This window comes from Zalophus californianus, chromosome 6 (assembly GCF_009762305.2).
Source record: "Zalophus californianus isolate mZalCal1 chromosome 6, mZalCal1.pri.v2, whole genome shotgun sequence".
Classification (NCBI taxonomy): domain Eukaryota; kingdom Metazoa; phylum Chordata; class Mammalia; order Carnivora; family Otariidae; genus Zalophus; species Zalophus californianus.
In genome coordinates this window covers 1,319,825-1,327,671 of record NC_045600.1, presented here as the reverse complement: position 1 = coordinate 1,327,671, position 7,847 = coordinate 1,319,825, and positions in this window count along the sequence as shown.

Here is a 7,847-nt window from a genome sequence, read left to right as displayed (position 1 = left end):
GTTTTCCCCATCTGGTCCTGACTCACGGCACAGATTTCCAGCCCTCCTTCCCTGGACCCAGGCCCGGGGCCACCCACCCTCACAGGGATGCATGCGGCAGTGATGGTGGGATTTGGGCCCGATCCTGCTTCTGGGCTGTCTGACCCCTCTGCCAGCATGTGTCTCGCCGGGTGCCGAGGGCCCAGCGGTGTGGAGGGCCCCTCACCGGGGGGCGCAGCCCGCAGCTGTCCACCCCCATGGTAGCTTCGGACAGCCTAAGGGACAGGCTGAGGGCCAAGGGAGCCACGTCCCCACCCACCCTCTGCAGCTCCCGCCCTCCGCAGCCCTGTACTCCAAGCACTCTGCCCCCAGGGTGGGGGTCCACCTTGGCCCACACAGGCCTGCAGGGCCACCGCCCCGGGCGGGATGGGGGCTGTAGGAAGTCCCCGGCCTGGCCCCAGCTGGGGAAGAGGGCCTGGGGGCTGCAGACAGAGGCAGGTGCAGGGCACCCCAAGAGAAAGAGACAGGACACATTTAACACAGGATGTTTCTGGGGTGATCCTGTGCCCCCCAACATGAAATTGGATCAAGTCAGTTATGCTCCAGAGGGAAGCTAATTCCAGGCAGTGCCCCGCGAGTGCTGGCAAGATAGCCTTGTGGGGGCCTCTGCAGGGGGCACCCTCCTCCTTCCACGGGTCCTGCAGGGGACCTTCCCAAAGAGCCTTCTTGCCCCCCAAGCTATGAACGCCCCCCAAGGAGGGCTCGCGGCATTACCACAGATGTGGGAGGCTTCACGAGGCTGCACGAGGCTGCATGAGGAGGCACGGTGGCAGGGACCTGCCCCACAGATGGGCACCGCCCCCCCCATGGCCCCGGGGCCCCAGTAGAGAATCTCACATTCTGTCCAGCTCTGGGACCTTGCCTGTCCACCTGGGATCCAGAGAGGCCAGTCTGCTGTTCAGGGACAGGCTGGAGGCTGGTTTCCGGGTGCAGCCGGGCATCTGGAGGCTCAGGCTGCTTCCCAAGTCAGAGAGGGCCAGAGGCCAACCTGGGGTGATCCCAAGTGCCCCTTCTTACTGGGGGGCCTGTCTCTGCTTCTCCTGTGCCCATTGAAAAGTCTGCATCTACGATGGGTGGGGGGCCCTCAGAACATGGGGGCTTGGGGCTTGAGGCCAGCGATTCTCCCCAGGGAGGCACAGAGAGCATTAACTGTGCCCTGGGGCCTCCGGGTTGCCTTTTCTGCCTCCCTAACTGCAAGCAGACGGGCTCCCACACAGGGGCATTTGCTCATAAGACCCTTCGCGGCCCACAGACACCCAGACCCTCCTGGGAGCCAGGGCTGGTGGCTGGTACTTGGTGGGGGCCGCAGCCCTGCCCGAGGCTGGAGGAGTTCCACGGAGGCACCTGTGGGCAGGTGCTGGGGTCAGGGGCTGAGCCCGGAGGCAGTGAGGGAAAGGCCCAGAGGGGAAGCCGGTGGAGAGCAGCCAGGGTAGGGAGGAGCCCAGGGAGGAGGAATAGGGTGCTGATTCTACCACCCGGGGTCCCCGTTCTGCCATGCCCCCACATTGCCCGGATCCAAACATGGGCCCCTTGGAAAGCCCCTTGGGAGGGCGGATTGTGGGGCGACAGTGTGCAGAAAGCCAAGCAACATCCCTAGGCCGAGGCAGTGGGCTCGCAGATATGATCGGAGAAATCCATCACGCAGACTCCTGAATCCCCACACCCTCCCCGGGACTCTGCTGGGATCAGAAGCCTCGATCCTTTGATACGGGGCTGGAAAGCGAGCTCTCCCTTGGCTTCAGAAAGCCAACTGTATAACTCAGCCGGCAAATATCAGCCGGCAAATATCAGCCGGCAAAATCAGCCAGATAACCGCTGCGAAGCACCTAAGCGCTGAGGGCTGCAGGGTCCCCCCCGGTCCCGGCCCTACAGCAGCCCCACAGCCCCTCATTCAAACCCCCACCCCTAACGTGCTTGGCGGGGGGAGCAGGGGGGGAGTCTCCACTCGGGGTGTCCCCGGGGCCTTTATCAAACTGTCTACAGAAGGAAGGGTTGGCCAGGGTCAGGGTTCGCTGAGCTTCGCCACCTGCAGGTATGGACAGGACCCAGCGCCCCCCGATGACCCAGCACCGGGGTTATGGCAGCACCAGCATCCCCATGGACGCTCTAGACATGCAGGCTCAGGCCTGCCCAGACCTCGGGAATCAGAACCCCGTTTCCACAAGATTCCCAGCCAAATCACCCAAGCACGTATGGCCACGGAGTATCTCTGTGTCTTCAGTCTGGGGCCCCTGAGTGTGAAGGGGGTGCACTGGGTCCTGGGGGCTGTGAGGTGGCCCCTCCATCCACGTGAGGTCCCTGCAGTGGGAGCCAAGGGGTCCATGTGGGCCTCTGCCAGGTCCCCACGCTACACGTCTCGGCTCCAGCCTCCCCTCCCCCCAGGGCCTGTGCATGGCTGGCCTCTGCGGAAAGCTTGCCCAACCTCCCCCCCCCCACGCCAGCCACCCCCCCGCCCGGGCCTCTGCCCAGCTTCAGAGACACGGCCCCATGACCCCAGATCAGGCCACAGCCCCTGCCTCCCCTGGGCCCGCCTCGGTGGGGAGTGTCCCCTGACTGTTGTCTCCAGCCCCCACTGGGCTATGGGGGCCCTGTCTGGACTCCACCCCCGGAGCACGGGGCACGAGGTCCCCTGGGTGGACAGCAGACGGGCCGTGCGAAGGGTGGTCCACGTGACCCCGCCAACACCTCCCGCGGGAAGGTGCCTGCAGGTGTCGGGCCCCCCTCCCCACTGGCACCTGCCTCGGGGGCCCCCCATTGGCACCTGGAAACAGTGCAGCCCCTTAAACAGTGTTAAACAGAGAAGGCTGCGTAAATGCTCTAAATAAGCCCCAAAAAGGAAACCAAGACTGTTTTACCACTGAATCAATTTGCCTTTAATTTTAATGCTCCAAAAAGGTATTTTATCTTAATGACTCCATTATTTTATCATACGGTGAGCAATCAGCTCCCTCGGTTTCTTGGCCGGCCCGCTTTGCCCCTGCCTGAGTGTGCGGGGCTCGGAGCGTTTATAGCGCAGGCTGATTTTATAGAAGATCCCACCATTCCAGTTAATAGAAAGTCTAGCACTTAATTAGCCCCCATCAGCTCCTAGGCTGGCTCAGCGTGGGCGTGTGTGTGTCTGCAGACAGCGCGCATGATCCGCCAGATACAGAGCAGGAGCGCGGCAGGGCCCGGAGGCAGAGCTCGGGATGCAAGCAGGCTCCCTGCCCCCAGGCCCGAGCAGCTCCTGACATCCTTCCCGCCAGGGCACCGAGAGCACCTCCCTCCCAGGGGTCTTTGTTCCAGGGTGTGCGTGTGCACGTGTGCATATGTGTGTGCATGTGTGTGTGAGCCAGCAATCACGGGAATGACCGCTGGATGGGTGCCAAGGAACAGCGGGGGACAGCCCAGCTGACCAGGGTGCTTCCAGTCACGGTTTTCCAGAGCCATGGGGTTGGGGGTTGGGGGCAGGTGGGCCCACATGAGGCGTCGGGCAGGTTACAGGAACACGGAGGGTAAGCAGGGGCCCTGTCGCGGTGCAGGGCTCAGCACAGAGCAGGGGAGGGTGACATCTGGGGGCTGTGGAGCCCAGTCTTCAAGGAAGAGGCCTGGAGACCACCTTGAACATCTGTCCCCAGAGACACACTGCGTAGTCCTTGAGCTCGTGCTGGGTCCCGTCAGACCCGTATGGTTGGAGGGAACCCAGGGTCGGGGGGGGAGGGGAGCATGCAGAATGACCGTGTGAACCCTGCCGAGCATGACCCCCTTGCGTACCCTTCCACTTCCCTAGTCTCTCTTGCGTCCTCTCTACCCTGGAGGATGGGCAGGGCTGTCACTCGAGGCGCCTCTGCCCGCCTCCAGTAAAACTAAGTTGGTTTCTCACTTCACAACCTGAACAATAGCACATGGCCGCCGCCCAGGGGTCCCGGAAACAAACTTCCTTGTAAACTGAACAGCAGAGCCGTGTGCCGTGATTGGGCTCTAGCACGCCCCTTCTGCTGCACCCGGTTGTGCACGCACACCACTAACACTCCTGCAGATGCCAAGCACACCTCTCCAGACCTGGTAAGGTGACCTTGACATCAGGGGGGCCGGGCAGGCAGGAGCCAGGTCGAAGGAGCAATGGGGGCAGAAGAGCGGGAGCAGGGGACGTAACCTCGAGGACACCTGTGAATGTGGCCGTGGGGCACACCTGCAGGACCCCCCGTGAGGCTAGAAAGCCCAGGGTGCCTTGCGGAGTGGGCCAACACCGTGGCAGACAGTGCCCCCTGGAGGCGGTCTTGGGCACTTCAACCTAAACAGCCATTTGGGCCACCCTGTGATTGTTCCTGGGCACCCAGAGGGCGGCACAGCTGTTCCATAGCGTGACCCCGCCGCACCCTGGCCCAGGTCAGTTGTGTGGCTCAGGTCTCCTTGAGGTGAAGCCCACGTGGGCCATGGTCACCAGGATGCCCAGCCTGTGGCTGCATTCAGAGGTGGGGACGCGGCAGTCCTCGCTTCAGAGTGATGGAACCCGTGGTTGAGGGGGCTTGGCTCCTAGGAGACCCCGCGAGTGGCCACAGTGTGGGCTTCTGCTGAAGGAGCCGGGGGTGCTCGCTGTCCAGCCCACCAGCAGCCTCGCAGTGCAGGGGCGTCCTGTGACAGTCTCCCGGCTGACAGGGGAGACTCACCCACTCAGGTACACGTTCACCCCCTTTGTGTTGAGACCACGCAGTTATAACCGCACCACCAACCCTGGTCCCACAAAGACCTCACGCTTCCAAACGCACTTGAAATACCTGCATGCAAGTTGGGGGCCTTTCTCCTAGTGTTAACTGTGCCCGATGCCATTGGTCCAACCCTGAGGGTGTCCCTCCCCCTAGCCACCCCCTGACATCCCCTCTGTCCCTACAGTACTGTCTGAGAACCCCTGGGGGGCAGAGTGGCCCCTGCAGCCAGCAGTGGAGAGGCCCGGCCAACCGTGCTGGGGCCAGCCATGTGCAGCCCTCGCCGACGCCCTGCGCCCCGTGCCTTCCCCTCCCTGAGCCGGGCACTCTCATCCCCTGGGGGCCCACCAGGGCCCAGCTCCTGACAGTGATTTTTGAAAGGCTACTTTTTAAATTACTTTTTCACTGAAACTTTGTGGCTGGTTTCATCACATGGATGCAGAAAGACCCAGAAGCCCAGGGAAGTTGTCATTGAAATGCAAATGGCAGAGTCGCTGGCGCATCCCATCAATTTTGTCACTAATAAGAAATGGAAATAGGAGCCCCAAGGAAGAGCAGGATCCCAGCATCTGGGCTTCCCAATTCCCCAGGCCGTGGGATCACCAGGTTCCTGTCTGGCTGCCGGGGAGGGGGACCCCTCCCCGGGCTCAGCCTGCGCCTGCGCACCCAGCTGGCCCCCACCCCAGACTCTGAGCCGGGAGCCCAGGAAGCCGCAGCCGGGAGCACGGGCAGGGGTGAGGCAGGGAGGCAGGCACAGCCCCGAAGGGGAGTCCTCGCCCTGTCTCCTGTGACCTGCATCAGTCCCCACCCAGCCTGTCTGCTGATTCTCTCTAGATCCGCATGCCGTGTGCCTGCCCCTGGGCCTGCCCCATGGATCCGGAGGACCCCTTGTCCTCTGCCCCCGGAACGTTCCGCGTGCCTGTGGGGGACAACAGCTCGTCTGCTGTTAGTTTTCCTGTTGCGCGGACACCACGGGCAGCTCCTGGGGACCAGGGCAGGGCTCCTCCATCAGGAGGCCCTACGTATGAGTTGAGGGAGTGGTGTTGCGGGGAGAGGCTAAGGGGTCCGGGCCAACCTATCTATGCGACCTACTGATGCCCTCCGGCTTGCGTGGCCGCCAGGTGACCATTCCTGGCCTTCCACGGTGGGGTCTCCTGGGGGCCGTGGCTACCACAGCGGCCTGGCAAACAGTGGAACTCCTCTGCCCGGAGACCCCGCTCGCATCGGCGTCCTCCGCGGGTCCCTTTGGCACGGCTGGCTTGACCGAGCCACACAGCCCTGGCGCTGGACAGCTGACACCACAGCCGGCCCCGGCCACAGGGGACCTCACAGGAGATAGTGCTGGGCTCACGGAGGGGCGGGGGCCGCGGCACCGGGTTGTGAAGGGGCCACGCGGTGAGCTGAGCGGGGACAGGGTGGGGGCCTCCAACCCTGTATCCTTTGGGTCTTTGGGGACCGTTGGGCTTCTGTAACCACTCAAGGGTATGGAATGGCTCTCCCGGCCGGGTGGGTGGTTTTAGAAGCTTCCACAGGTTTTTTAGGTTTTCTCCCCACCATCACGGTTTCCGCTGCCCACACCAGGGAAGCAGTGAGGGGCCCTGCCCGCTGCTAGTGTGCGGCCCGGGTGTGCGTGGGGTGCTGGGGCTCTGAGAGCACGGTGGGATGCACATCCCTGGGCTCCCACCCCGGGAAGCCGTCTGTGAGGAGAGCTTGGGCCCGGATGCCTGTGTCCTGGCTCCCATTAGCCCTCACCCTGACCACGGCAATCTCTGCGTCCCCCAATGCCAGTGCCAGCCCAGGCTCTTTATCCAACAGGCGGGAGTTTCATGCCGGCCAGCTTGGGGGTGGGGGGGCTCCTGCCTGCATGTGGCAGGCGGGTCAGGAGGATGAGACTCCCGGGAGGGGTGGCACTCGGTGACACGCACACCTGGGCCACGCAAGTGGCGGGCATCGGGTCCCGGGCTGCTCAGCACCATGCGCCCAACCACCAGCCCCACCTGGTGCCGCAGCGGCCCCCACAGGGGAGGGGTCGGCGGCTCTATAGGACGGGCAGTGACTGGCTCCGGGTCATGCAGGCAGGAGAGGGGGGCGGGGGCACCCCAGCCCTCTGACTCCAGCGTCAGCTCTTTCTAATGCCTTCGTGCCCAATGTCCAGGCAGCCGTGTGGTGCAGGGTACAAGGGAGGCCGCCAACGGCCCTGGCGTGAACTTCGCTCCTTGCGCTGCCACTGCAGGGCCTGGTGTGGGGCAGCCCCCCCGCAAAGCCCAAGAACCTGTCAGCCCAGGGGGCCAACACAGGCACCTACCCACGGGGCTCAGCTATGCGAGGGGTCGGCAAGCACACTCCGCGAACACACATCACATCTGTGGGCCAAGCACATGCCCACACATGAGTGACGGTGGTACGCAACCATGAGTGAAAACACGGGGACGTGTGTCATGCGTACGAACACTCAGCCCTGAGGCCAGCGAGCCTCGTCCCTGTCGTGGGTCCTCAGGGCCCCGAGCTCAAGGACGAGAAACCAGTGGCAGCCACACGGCGGGAGCCAGGCCCCCATCGGATGGCTCTGACCCAGAAGCCCTCACCCCGGGGGCCACGCACGCGCTCACCCCATTGAAGCACAAACAGACCTCCTGGGCGGGTTGGGCGAGCCGTGGAGCCCCCCCTCCAACTCCACACACACCCCCCCTCCAGCCAGCCCGAGACCCTGCCGGAAAGCCAGCTGCGACAGACAGCTTTCCGCGGCCCCTAGCTTGGTTATGGCTTATGTACGGCCCCCCAGGCAGCTGGCTCGCGGGAGGGACCGGCTTTATAAATAAAATTTATCATTGTAATTATGGCTCCTGTAGAGAGCTGAGGACTTTTACAGCCTCTTGGAGGTCATGAATAATTTAGGAGATGGGAAAAGGGGCTGCTTTTGTTAGTGCACAATGGGGCCCGGTGGTTCCCATTACCACAGCTACTGGAGACAGATGACAGGGCCCCGCGTCCTGCAGTTCTGACTGGCGTGGACCAGTGGTATGCGGTGACCTGGGCCCCGCCAGGCTCAGGGTAGTGGACGCCACCCAGGCAGCCCGGCTTCCGAATGAGGGCTCTGGCTGGGTGCCAGGGCGGCCAGGCATG